General features: G+C 32.2%; 1 long non-coding RNA gene and 1 pseudogene across 1 annotated transcript; one reads left to right on the plus strand and one right to left on the minus strand.

Annotated features, from left to right (window-relative positions):
• Nucleotides 1-6,001: 6,001 nt before the first annotated feature.
• LOC145958374 (flavonoid 3',5'-hydroxylase CYP75B138-like) lies at nucleotides 6,002-8,003 on the minus strand (annotated as a pseudogene).
• A 3,905-nt stretch (nucleotides 8,004-11,908) lies between these two features.
• On the plus strand, nucleotides 11,909-14,314 carry LOC114915841 (uncharacterized). The gene is made up of 4 exons (XR_014434118.1): nucleotides 11,909-12,232; nucleotides 12,310-12,352; nucleotides 13,554-13,638; nucleotides 14,154-14,314. It is a non-coding gene; the product is annotated as an uncharacterized LOC114915841 (long non-coding RNA).
• Nucleotides 14,315-14,556: the final 242 nt, after the last annotated feature.

Here is a 14,556-nt window from a genome sequence, read left to right on the forward strand (position 1 = left end):
TTGTTATTGGATTGAGTCTAGAGAGACTTGTTTGTAAAAAAATATTTGGTTATTTAAGCCTAGAGAGGTTTGATGTACAAAGAATACTTGGGTTGTTATTTGAAGAGGCAAGCCAAAGAACATTTGTGGTTGAGCTAGAAGTGACTTGGGAAAAAAATACTTGTATCTTTGTTAAAGATAATAGAACTCAATCTAGTTGAATTAAAAACAGGACGTAATCTCGATGGTTGAGACAAATCAGTATAAAAATTTGTGTGTTTAGTTTCTTGACTCTTTGTAAAGCATTTTTTGTAGTTTGTGTTACTACTTCACTATTTTAAAAAAAGTTTTTGATAAACTATTCAACCTCCTTCTATCTTTTTCTCCACAACTAGTAATGAATTTGATTCACAAATAACAAACCTGAAACCATCATCCCATACTCTACTAAGGTCGTAATAAATAGGAAATAACTCAGGTCTAAGGTCGATTGAGATACCACACAATCCTGTTATCCCAATGATCCAATCTCCAACAGAGTTTTAGATGATTCCTCCAAATCTAGAAATGTCAGGATTGTCCTATGAGATTCCATCTGTGTTGAGTTTAACAAAAGGTGAAGCAGGGAAGGACCAATCTACATAACAACAAGTCTTGAACAACTTGGGTTTATGAAAAGCATCCATGATATCTGCATGAAGTTGTTGAACTTGGTCGATGATTTTCTAAACATCCCAAGGTAAAGTTTGAAAGATATAGTTGCATTTCAATTCTTCCAAATCATCCAACAAGTTGTGGCAAATAGCACACCACTCGTACTCTCTATGTTGGTCACCAACCAGTTCGTGAAATTAGTAGAGTAGAAATTGGCTTGAGATTAATAACAAGCTTAATTTTTTAAAATTATTATTCTCTTCTATTTATTTATAAGTTTTTTTTGCTATGTAAAAAAATCTTAGAAAACACTTATTATTGGATAGAAGAAGTAACAAAAATTTATTTATAACATATTTAATATAATTTATTATTACAATTTTTTGTTACAACACAAATTCAAATTTAAATATATACTCATAAAGACATTTATAGCTAATGTTTTTCTATGTATTGATTATTCAACAAGGTTAATTTTTGATAAAGATACATGCGTCCATTCTTTTTAAAATTAAAAATAATTTTAAAAAATTGATTTTTTTAAAAGTAGATTTTCTAAGAAGCGAGCATGAGATTTTTTTAAAAAAATAGTTTAGACAAAACATTAACAAAAATTTAAAAATGCTTAGTTGTTTTTAAAAAGTACTTATAAAAAACGTAAACAAAATGGCTCATAAGAAACCCGTTGTTTATTACTTTGTATTAAATTTATTTATTTTTTAAACAACTAAAAAAGTAAGAAATGAAAAATACATTTCCTTTTTACTTTTAGAACATCTTAGGAAAATATTTTTATAGAAGAAATTCAAAAAAGAATAATTTATTCTTACTTTTTCTCAAATAGACAATAAAAACATATTATATCCAAATTATCTATCATACTTCCATATTCTTTTCCTCTATGAATGTGTTTGGATGAGTGTTAACAAAATTGCTTTTAAAATAATGTAATTTACGTTCAAATATTTCTGTTATTCGATAAAATCAAATTAGTAAAATATTTGTATAAATTTTTTTTATCGAATGACAATAGTACTTAAAATTACTTCAATTGATAATAATTTATTTTAGTCTAGAATTAAATTTTTAGTATAAAACAAAAAATGTAAGGATTAACCTAAATCACAGATGTTAATTTAGTATTTTAATAAAATTATCGAGAATATAGTAAAATCAAATATGCATTGTCTAACTTATCCAAACACGATTAACGTGATTAATTGCACAATATAAAGATGGTGTAAAATTGATCACTATCTACTCTTTTCTAAGAATTTATAGGGTTATTGTAATCATTCCCAAATCAAGAAAGTTATAAAAGATATTGGCTACCTACATTGGCAATTTGACATGGTATAAAGATATAGAGATCTGAGTTTATGTTGTTTGGAAAATTAATTTGTCAATTATAATACACTATTACTTGTCTAGTAGAAAATTGGATTTTTTAGAAGTTTGGATCGTTCATATGATTGTTTGGTAAAGGATCATTTATTGGTTTGTCCAGTTTTAGATCATCCATAGTCAAAGCCATTGAATACAAGACTCATATAGTGGCTAAAGGTTATAACCATAGGGAAGGTGTGGACTATAATGAGGTGTTCTCTCTTGTGGTCAGGCACACATCCACCTAGGTCTTACTTTTGCAACAATTTTGGACATGGAGTTGGAGTAAGTTGATGTGAAAACAACATTTCTTTGTGAGATAAGGAGGACTAGGCATGCAAGCTGAAAAGGTCTCTTTAAAGATAACAATACCTAAGAATATGGTACAAGAGATTCGATCGATTTATCATCTCTTAAGGGTACAATAGGAATCCTTATGATTCATGTGTCTATCATAAGAAGGTGAAGGATGGTTATTTAATCTATCTAATTTTGTATGTGGACGACATGTTGATAACATCATATAAAAAAAGTTAGAAATTTAGAAGCTAAAGTCATTACTCAATAGTGAATTTGAGATGAAGGACATGAGTGAAAAAATTGTGAACAAAATAAGCTTTTCTTGTGTTAGATGAAATACATTCAAAAAGTGTTAAAATGGTTTAGAATGGCATCTACCTATCTAGTATGTACTCTATTGATTACTTCCATTCGTCTCTTTGAACTTAATGCTACTTAATCTATATTGGAGAAGAAATACGTCTCATGTTCCTTACACCACTGTAGTAGGTAGTCTTACATATGTGATGGTGTGCATCAGACCATACCTAATACTAGTTATTAGTGTTGTGAGTAGATATGTGCACAATGCGAGGAAGGAACATTGGCATGCAATGGAACGCATCTCCAAGTACCTTAAGGATACAACTAATATTGGACTCATCTAGAGTAGTGGCATTTCTTGTGCACTTGCTAGTTTCTTAGACATTGATTCTCAAAAAGGTCAATGACGTAGTATGCTTTTACATTTAACAATTCCCTTATTAGTTGGAAAAAAACTCTCCAACTTACACTTGCTTAGTCAACAATCGAAGTTGAGTACATGGATTTGGCTGAAGCAACAAAGAAAGACATTTAATTAAAGGGTCTTATTAGGGATCTTGGGTTTCCAGAAGATAAAACTATCATACTATGTGATAGTCTAAGTGTAATTTTTTTGGCCAAGGGGTCAATATATACATCATGATTGGACCAAGAACTTTGTTGTCCAATACCACTTCATTCAAACTAAGAAGATGATTGAAATGCAAAAGATTCATGTGAGGGAGAACCCAACAAATATGTTTACAAAGCTTGTTCCAAAAGGAAAGTTCATATATTGTTTGGACTTTAAATAGATTGTTGGATGTAGCATTGCATTTTAAGGATTTGTGTCAAGGTGAACAATTAGAGTCCTTATATATATGGACGCCTTGTGTTGGTAAGAAAAGCAGAGCTAGTAGACGTAGGTGTGAGAGATTAGTTGATCGTCTGGTCATCGTTTAGTGTAATTCTCGCATGCTCTTAAATCAATATAGAGTTCATCTTCTTCATTCATTTTACATTCTTTCATTATTTTGTTTGTTGTCTATTTTTATTCAATCTTGCACAACATTACCACATTTAGAACTGTCAAAAACACTTGTTCCCCATGTTCATCGAACACCCCACTCGATCATACAAATACACTACTATTTTGAGCATCTTGTTGCGATGGATATCATACACGAAATTCAGAGTGGTGTTTCTTAGCATCTTCAACACACATACTTTCCACAACATTTTTTCCATTCAAATTTGTAAGAGTCCATATTATTTTTGAAGTCGTCGTAGGTGGCAACCTTGTCAATGGTGGGAATGTCATCGTGGCCTTTAAACACCTTGCGAGCCATGGTCGATGAAGTTATCATGATGACGAGTTTGCTCATGAGTCAAATCTAGAAAATTGGGCCATGGATGTGGGCAAGACTAGCAAAGTAAGTGTGAAGGTCGAGGTCCAATGATAGAAGGTTACCTAAGAAAGGAATGCCTAGTGACAACCTTGGTTGTTGAGTTTGAAGAAGTAAAGCCATGTGTACCAAATAACCATGGAAATGAAAAAAATAAGAATAATAAGGAATGTTCTATAATTGTACCAAAACTCCCTCAAGTTCATGTTTTAATTTTATCACTAGTTTTTCAGCTAGTAGGGGAATTGCTCTTTCTACCTAGACGAGGCATAAGAAGTACTGTCTTGGTTGACAAGAAATAGAGGTTGGTCATGATAAGAATGTGACCTTTTTCAATTGCCAGAAGTAGTAAAGGCACATTAATTAGTATTTACTGTCCTTATCCCTAGAAATAACAAATGAGTGGTGGTCAGAGCTCTCCAACTGGACAATCAAAGACTACCAGAAGATTTTTACTCTAAGTGGTGCTAAATCGTCGAAGTCGGATGACGTAATACAATGTACATGTCTCATAGATAACACCCATTTGGTTATATTATTTGATTTTGGTGCAACTCAGTATTTCATGTCCCTTGCATGTGTAAAAGATCTAAACTTATTTCATGTATTTTCTTTAAAATCTAATTTGGTTGTGGAAACACCAACTAATGGTTCCATAGTTACTTCTGATGTGTGCTTAAACTATAATGTTTACTTAATTTTTTTTGCCTTTAGTTAACTAGATGTAATTCTTGGTATAAACTAGTCATATTCCAATCATGTCCTATTGAATTGCTTTGATTAAATAATAGTCTTTGGTGAAAGTAAAAATGTGGATTTTATTACTCTTAACTAAGTTAAAATATGTTTGAAAGAAAATGTCCAAGTATACATGATACTTGCCTTTTTAAAACTTTAGAAAAAATTTGAGATTGATGACACCACTTAGTGAGATATTTTTTAGAAGTTTTCCCTAAATATATGTTTAGTTTATCCCCTGAGAGAATGGTAGAGTTTTCCATAGATTTGGTACATGGTACAAGACCCATATCCATAACACCTTATAAGATGTCATCGTGTTAGTTGAGCTTAAGTAACAAACGAAAAAACATTTAGAAAAAAAAACATTTTGTTAAGCCCGGTGACCTTAGAGAGTGCCTGTGTTGTTAGTGAAAAAAAATATGATAGTGTAAGGTTGTGTACATAAGCTATCGTGAACTAAATAAGGTAATCATCAAGAATTGGTATCTTCTTCCTAAGATAGGTGACCTTATGGACTAGTTGGTTGAGGCTAGTGTTTTCAGTAAGATAGGTTTGAGGTTAGGTTACCATCAAATTGGAGTAAAGTATAAAGACATTCCAAAGACTATTGTTAGGACTCACTACTGACACTATAAATAGTCACAACCAATTTATAATACAATACTTTCTATACTAGTTATTTATACGACTGGTGTTAATTTGTTCCTCTTTTTACATCAACGAGAACAACATCAATTCCCTAAACGATATAAAAATGACTTTTTAACCATTGTAAAAGACCCTATTACACTAGTCATGTATTTTTGTAATCACCTAATTCACTATATTTTGTGAATTAAAAAAAAATAGTGACATTTGGGCAAACAAAAAATGAATGTGATGATGCTACATGGTATTTATCTATGTAATAAAACTTTTTTTCATACACACAGACAAACACACACTATTTTGTATTATGTTAAATATACAAGATTTAATAAAATAACATGTATCAATACTCATCAATAATTAAAAATATGAAATTTAAAAATTAAAATGAGATGATAGTAAATTATTCTATAACATTTCAACATCATAATATGGCGTGATAGTAATAATATTGTTGTACTTCTAAACCATATTATTCAATTAGTACAATATCAAATAATTTGTTTAGTAAAGAAACTTAAGATCGAAACGAATAATAAATTAATGTTTATTGCTTAATGTCCAAAGTTGAGCCTTGCAAATAACATAGAAGTACAAATATGTAGTATCGAGGATAAAGGATTGTTAAGTGTTGAATATAGAAATATTTCGTATATTACATTCAAAAATAAAGATTTAGGTTGGAAATCCGTGGGTTAGGATTGCAACCAAGAGTGTTTTCTTTTTTAGAACAATACCAAAATTTTCATATACATCTAACTTTTCTCTTTGGGGTATTGTCCAATCACAAAAGTGCGTAAGTGTGGCAAGGAAATATAAAACCATCCTCTTAGCCATTAGTATTCCTGCACAAATTCTTCTTCCAGATCCAAAGGGAAAATAATTGAAGTCATTGTCACTGAAATCCCATTTTGTATCTAAGAACCTTGGAGGATCAAATTCTAGACTCTAGTGGTTTCTCCCAAACTGAAGGGTCTCTATGTATAGCTCACACATTCACGAAGACTCGAGATCCCTTTGGAATCGTGTAGCTTCCCACAGTAGCAATTTCACAAGGGCAATGAGGGACTAGAAGGGGAAGTGCAGGATGTAATCGAAGAGCTTCTTTCATTATTTCTTGCAAGTAAGAGCACCTGCAGCAGGTGCTTAGTGTGTTGCTTATTGTTAAGCAACGGTGCTTGCTAGAAACTGCCATTGGAATGATCCTACGTGGCACTTAAGTTGCTTAAAAATTGGTCAGCGTTGCTTCTACAAGGAACGTTGCTTAGCATGGAGGAGAGAACTCTGATTGGCTAAAATGCATTTACCTGGAAAATGGTTCAGATTTAAGAAAATAAAAAAAAAATTGAAAAGAACGTAGCTCATGTTCGTCTCCTCCGACACCCTCCGCGCATGACCAGAATGGCAGCCGGCGACCATCGCGTGACCAGAACGGCAGCCAGAACCACCGCAACCACCGCGAGTGCCAGAACCCCCCGCGTGCGACCCAGATCCGCTCCGCGTGCGACCCAGAACCCCGCGTGCCCCTCCGCGCGCGACCTCCTTCCCCCATGCGCGCAGCTCCCACCAGACCCCCTCCACCTACGCGCGGCTGCCGACCGGAACCCCCTCCTGCGCGCGCGGCTGCCGACCGGAACCCCCTCCTCCTGCGCGTGCGGCTGCCGACCGGAACTCCCTCCCCGCGTGCGTGGCTCAGCAAATAGAGAGAAAGGGAGACGTTCCTTTTAGAATTTAAGAGAAAGACAGACGGAGGAGAAAAATAACGAGACGTGTGACAGAAAGAGTCGTTGCAAATTTTTTATTATTGTAATTTTTTATTATAATTTTTATTATTGTAATTTTTAATATTATTTTATTATTGTAATTTTGTAATTGTAATTTTTATTATTGTAATTTTTTATATTTTTTTTATTATTTTAATTTTTTAATTATGTAATTTGTTTTGTTAATTATTTATATTTATATATTTTTTATAATAATTAATTTTATAAAAATATCATAAAATATAATGTGAGTTGTCAAAAAGTGTAGTATGAGTTATAAAAAAGTAGGAGTGCTTATAAACAATTGCCATTGGAGTAAAAGTTGTAAAAATATAGTATGAGTTGCTTATGAGTGACGTGACACAGTAGGACCCATTTAAAGTGGTTGGGAGTTGCTTGGAGATGCTCTAAGACAACTTATGAATGTGAAACTCTTCTACCATGCTATCTTTTCCAACTTCAATTTCCAATTCCTCTTGGACTTTCTTCATTATTTCTGCCCTGCGCATCATTTCTGCCACTGCAAACTCAATTGTATTGGAAGATGTGTCAGTTCCACCGACAATCATATCTTGTTTGTGGTCATTCCGAAATTTTCAATCATATCCTGTTTGTGGTCATTCCGAAATTTTCAATCAATCATAAAATTCTTTAATATTTTTTCTAACCCTATATTAAAAAGGTTAAGTTACGAGTAAAATTTACATGATACTAAGGGTTTGTTTAGATTTGAGGACGGAAAAGGGAAAGTGAAAAAAGAGAGATTTGAAGGGAAATTGAGTAGAAAGTGAGGTTGTTTGGATTAAGGGAAAGTGAGCGGAAAGTGTAGAGAAAATTTGTGAAAGTTTGTGAGTGAATTGATTGATGTGATAGATAAAAATAAATTTTTTAATTGATAATTTTGTAAGATTATTATTTTGTCCTTAGGTTAAAAAAAGTTTATAATTATTATAATTAAAAGATAAATATAAAAATTTTAACTAAAAAAATAAATATAAAATGTTAATTTAAAAATAATTTAATTTAAATATTTGCTTTAAATTTAATGATAGATAAAAATTAAAAATTTAATAGATGAATATGTAATTTACACTTTTACTCTTGGATTAAAAATGAGTATAATATTATTTATTGTAAATAATAATAATTACAATAAAATTATATTAATAGGTATAATTTATTAAAAATAATAATAATAAATGATGATAATAATAATAAATATTAAAAAAATAATAAGAATTATAATAAATAATAATGATACTAATTATAATAAATAATAATGATAATAATAATATTTATAATAATAAATAATAATAACAAAATATATTATGATAATTAGTACAAACAATATGATAGTAATACCTTATTATTAATGTTCAAATACGTGTATGTGATGTAATATTTTAGTTTGACACTCAATTACCTTAAAGAACGGATAAAACCGGTTATTGTTTAAGATATAAGGATAAACATCTCTGCCTGATGGCTGAACTAACATTTCTCCCTCCAACATAATGACCGCATTCAACACGTTATGAAAGTGTCGACTAACGGTTTCCCCAGATCGATGGAAAAAAAAATGAAACACTTCAATTTTTAACGTTGTGTCCAATAATATGAAGGAATTTAGCCACTTGTTCTTCCACTGTTGATCGGAAGGCATCCTTGACCAATCCAGTTGCCCTTACTCGTTCACATAAGTTAATGAATGCCGCAGGTCCCATGCGAATAATGTCACGACATTGTTCGGTGTAAATAAGGTATGACATCAACTCATTCCTACGAAGTTCTTTTTGAGAAATGAAGTCCCTAATGTTACTTGTGGGACAACGTATGGTAGACAACATATTTAACCCAAAAGCTACGAGACAAATGATTGTCATTGCTCCTACTTGGGTTCGCATTTGTATTTGACTTTGTATATGTGCAATTAAATTCAAGTCCAAATCATCCATTTCTTCATTGTCTAAACTAACAACATCAGTCCAAATCATCCATTTCTTCATTGTCTAAACTAACAACATCGATATTTTCGTTTGCCATCTGAATATTTTTTGAAATAACAAATTTATTATTCTAATCAAATATGATTAAAAACGAAACTGTAAACCCTAAAAATAGATAACCAAACTTTAATATATATAAAAGTGAGAAGATAGAAATATTAATATTGAATTTATATATATAAATTAAATAAATATTTAACTTTTATATATATATATAAATTAAATATTAAATATTTAATATATATATATATTAAATATTAAAAATATTTAATATTTAATTTATATATATATATATATATATATAAATTAAATATTAATATTTAATTTAAGGTATTATATATTAAATATTAATATTTAATATATATATATATGAAAAAGAGTATTAAATAACCATTATTTATTAACAAATTAATGTGGCTAGAACGACACGTTTCGAATCCGGAACGGCCGTTCTGGACTCATTTGTCATGTCAAAATTTGATACCCAGAATGGCCCATTCTCAGACCAGAACGGGCCGTTCTGGGGTTACAAATTAACCCACAACAGCCATGTATGAAACGGTCCGTTCCAAAAGTGGAACGACCCGTTCTGAGTTCGCATATTGTTCATAAAATTGATTTTTGGAACGGCCCATTCTGGGTTCGACTGGAAGCGAAAATAGGCTAGCATAATCGATTATGCATGCCACATAATCGATTATGCTTCCTTCTTATGTATAAAGAAATGAGATGAAACTTACCTTCAATGGAGGAGCCCCGTCGAGAATCAGTGAGCAACACGCACCAGCCCCGTCGAGAATCAGTGAGCAACAATCACCCTCGCACCAGCACACACCACACAGAGAGCTTCTAACTCTCTTATAAACTCATTTCAAACGCGTTGTGCCACTTAAGGACAAAGGTCCGTCAACCATGGCAGAGATTCCTCTGCTGCATGGCACAGTATGCATGCATGGGACAGGGGAGGTCCGTGAACCATGGTAGAGATTCCTCTGCTGCATGGCACAATATGCATGCATGGGACAGGGGTATTATCGAGTTTTCACAAATCTTACGTGACTTTCATCTCTTTTCTTCGCTTTTGTGCGAGGACGGCAACGACGCTTCTCCCCCTTTTCTTCGCCTTTCTTTCCTTGCAAATCACCGGAAACAAACACCCACTTTCTTCGCCTTTCGTTGCTCGTAAACAGTAAATTACTGGAAACAAACACTACGTAAGAGTATTTGGATATGTAATTTTAAATATACTAAATCATTAAAAAAAAAAAACTATTCCAATAATGCAACTATCAAATCAAAATCTTAATTAAAAATGGGTGTGAAATATTATTTCAGAATTTTTTTCAAAATAATCTATTATGAGAACAAATGACTTATATAGAAACTTGTTCTTACAAATTCTTTTCAAACGTTATGGATGCTAATTTTTTTTAGGCTAAAAATTAAAAACCAAATAATATGTTTAATTGTTTTACATCTAGAACTAGATAATATTTATCTTTATACATTCTATTGCTTATCTTAAATAACCGCACTGTGTACTTGTGATATGCTTAATTATTTTACATCTAGAACTAGATGATATTTATCTTTAACTTTGTTTTTCTTTATGCATTCTATTGGTTATCTTAAATAATCACACTGTACTTGTAAGTGAATATGTTTGTAACTAAATAAAAAATTGTGGATGAACACCCTCTCCACATCTACATGTAGTAATTTTAAATAATTTTAAATAATTTTAAATTTTATGCTAATTTTTTCTTTTTGCCTTAAGTATCTGGCAAAGGAATTGTAAAAGGTGAAGCGAAGGTGTTCCACAAGTTGAAAAGTAAAAACTTTGACTAGTGAATGCGCGGAAACGTACCATAAGCAGGGCTTTGACGTGGGTGATGGTGAATGGCGTCTTGGAATCAGCGCCATACATATCCTTCCTCCTTCAACTTCAACTTCAACATAAACTGCAGAAAGTCCTTCCTTTCTTCGCCTTCCATAACCATCAGTTGACCAATCATTCTTTCAAATATCTCATCAAACCGGGATGCATAGCTTGCTTGAAAATTGGGCCGTGGACCTGGGCCAGCCCAGCCCATCGAAATATGAGTGAAGTTCCGGTTCAAGAGATAGAAGGTTCCCCAAGAAGGGGAGGCCTCGTGGACCAGGTGGCAGTTTCTGGGTGTTACTGTTGGTGGGTTTGAGGAAGTAGAGCCATGCATACCATGCAATCATGGAAATGACACACGATGCAAGAACAAGGGATGTCATGTGACTATACCAATACTCCTTTAAGTTCATGTTTTGAAAGAAAGCTGAGAGGACAACCATGGTGCTATTACTGACTAAGATTTCAGAAGGGAGATAGGTGAAGGAGAAATCAGAAGATGATGAGGATGAGGAAACCACTAGAGATAATATAAGCACTAAGTAGTGTAACAAAATCTGCAAAAAGACTAATATGAGTTTGCCTTGCATGATGAGTTGCACTTGCAACCACAGAGTAAATCTTTCAGTAACTACGTTCACTATAAAAAATTAGTTAACTAGTGGCGGTTTTTTTTTCAGCGGTTTTAATAAACCGCTACAAAATGTTATAATTCTGGCAGTATTTTTAACCGCCACAAAATAATTAAAGTTTCGACGATTTTAAAACTCCACAATGTTTAAATATCCGGTTCTCTTCTCATCACGTGTACAAGTTAATTAAAAAATATTTTTATTTTCATTAAAAGAATAAAAAATTTATTAGAATCGCTTCACTTTTTTTTTCTGAAGGGAGAATTGCTTCACTTAGGGCACGTCATTCACGCTCATATGTTCTGCTTCACCTTCAATCCATAGCTCTGCTTCGCTTCTTCTTCTACTTCGCTTCTTCTTCTTCCATTAAACCTTTTGCTTCACTCTCAAACTTCTTCCGTTAAACCTTCAGCTTTATTTCACGCTCAACACAATCGTTCGTGAGCCAATTTGCGATGAAAGCATTTCGCTAAGTGTTCAATTTGGGGTTAGTGATTTCGCAAAAAAAGCTCTCTCTTCTTTACGCTGTTCTTCGATCGATTTTTCATTTAAGGTGAGTTTTCGATTCATATCCATTTTTATTCCCTATTTTTCCTTTGTATAATATTTCATTACAATTTTTTTCTTCAGAGGCTTTAGGTGGAACAATTTTTTCAGAGATTACAAATTTAAGGTAAGGGAATACAAATGTTCTTTATTTATTTTTGGTTGAGGATGTTATTTCGTGGAGCTCGTTGGTTTCTATTTATGCGGAGAACGATTTGTTGTGTGATACTTTGGAGGTGTAATTATATTGTATAATTATATTTTGTGGATTTATGTCACAATGTATGATCTAGGTGCATCATTCCTCGTGCAAGTAAACATACCCTCTTGCAATCCCAAAGGCAATCTGGTTTAGATATATTCAGTTTTAGATATTGATGAATGTGTAGCAGTATGATATCTGGTTGTATTTAGTACTAGTGATGTAATTTTGTGTGAGCAAGGAGGCTATGTGTTGACTTGGTAGAGGAAGTGAGGAAAGTTCTTTGATATCAATTTGTTTTAGAACTGGCAAGGAAAAGGGAATAAACTCCAAGATACTCTGTTTTCTATGTTTGCTTTTATTAATCCAGGGGAGAGGTAAATAAGTTTGCTATCATTTTTGAAATTTCAATGTTCTGCAACAGAGCAGGGTTTTACATCCTGGTTTTGGTTTCAGTTTTAGTTTTGGTGAAAGGGGGAGAAAGGCCTTTTTTCTATGGCGGAAAGCAATTCTAGAACTGGAAGAGCTAGAATTGGATAGGCTTGATAAGATATAACTGGTGTAAGAGGCTTGCTAACTATAGCTTTAGCCAGGTCAGATCCCTTAATATAAGCATATAAGCTTTTTCTTTCCTTAAGATGAATAAAATTAGACCTCCCTCCTATATATGAGTCCAGGTAATGTAAGAAAGCTGGAAAAGAGTGCTAGCTTGCCTGATTCTTAGGAATTTATTATCATACTCTTTCAGCTTCCTACGCCGCCACTTTAAACGTATGTAATTATTTGGCTTTCATGCTTTATGCTTATGTGCATAGGTAACTATGTATATATATTACTCGTGAGAGCGACTTTGCAAAAAATGGTCCTCCCCAACTTTGTTAATTACTGAACCACGTACTGTCATGCATGCATTCTCCATAATTATTGCTCCAATGTCACTTTTTTAGTTTCATTTTTTTCTTAGTGAAACACAAATATATTTTATTTCGATTTATAGCGGGTTGTAACTTTGGTTTCTCTTTATAATACTATTCTACAATATTGTTTTCTCTTTCTTTTTACTATTTTTCTGCAACCATAGACTCTAATTGGAAAACTCAAATTGGTGAATATTATTCTTTGGTAGCTTGATTCTCGTGGATCAGTCAAAGCAGATGCTTGCGTAACAATCACGCACTTAAGGCAGGTGCACAAAAGCATTGTGATTGAAGGTGAGTTTGTACCCAATTTCACCTTTTATTTGTATCTTTACCATGTTTTCTCTTGTCGAATACAAAAAAAATTTATTAGTTTTTAGTTTCATTGATTAGTTTATTGAAAAATCATACTCATGATTCAGTGTGGTTTGTATGGGCTCATTTCTCCAGAAATTTCCTAGATCTATTTGTAGTCTTGCCCTGTTCACGGACCTTGTGGTCCAATGTAATTGTCCTTATTAGTTTTACTGTCCAACAAAGATACCTCTCATAAACAGTAGCCAAGCACCACGAGGGGCCTAAGAAGACTATTTTATCCCTCAAAAAATATGGAAGCTGGTGATTCCAAAGAAGTCTATCATTATACTCACCTCTATGAATTAACTATTAGTCCTTTGTAAAATGGAATTTATTCCCTATATATATTGCTGACAATTGACTGGAAATAAAAAACTTTATTATAATTGAAGTTTAATATTTTATGCATATTTTATTAATAAGGATAACATTAAACAATTTTTATTTTATAGGATGAAGAGAGTGGACATGACATGCCAACATCACAAGGAGGATCTTCATTAGATAGTAATGTTCATGGAGTTTGACATTATTATTGTTTTTTTTAGACATGATGAACTCATGAATTTGAACCTATGTTTTTATATTTGAAGCAAGATTAATTTTGGGACAATTTACATATTTTACTTTTGAGCATTGATCATGAATTTGATTTTGAGTTACTTAATATGTTGGATATGTTTTAAAATTGATGGATGTTAATGTCTTAATAATAAAAAAAATATGTCATGCTAGACCTATGACTAGATGTTGTCTTGATTTTTTTTTATAATGTTAAAAGTTGTTAATTTAATGTATCTTTAAATAATTATATTTGAACAAGAAACATACAAAACACATAAATATTATTATAAT

The sequence above is a fragment of the Cajanus cajan genome, chromosome 5 (genome assembly GCF_000230855.2).
Source record: "Cajanus cajan strain Asha chromosome 5, NIPB_CcT2T_4, whole genome shotgun sequence".
Taxonomy (NCBI): Eukaryota; Viridiplantae; Streptophyta; class Magnoliopsida; order Fabales; family Fabaceae; genus Cajanus; species Cajanus cajan.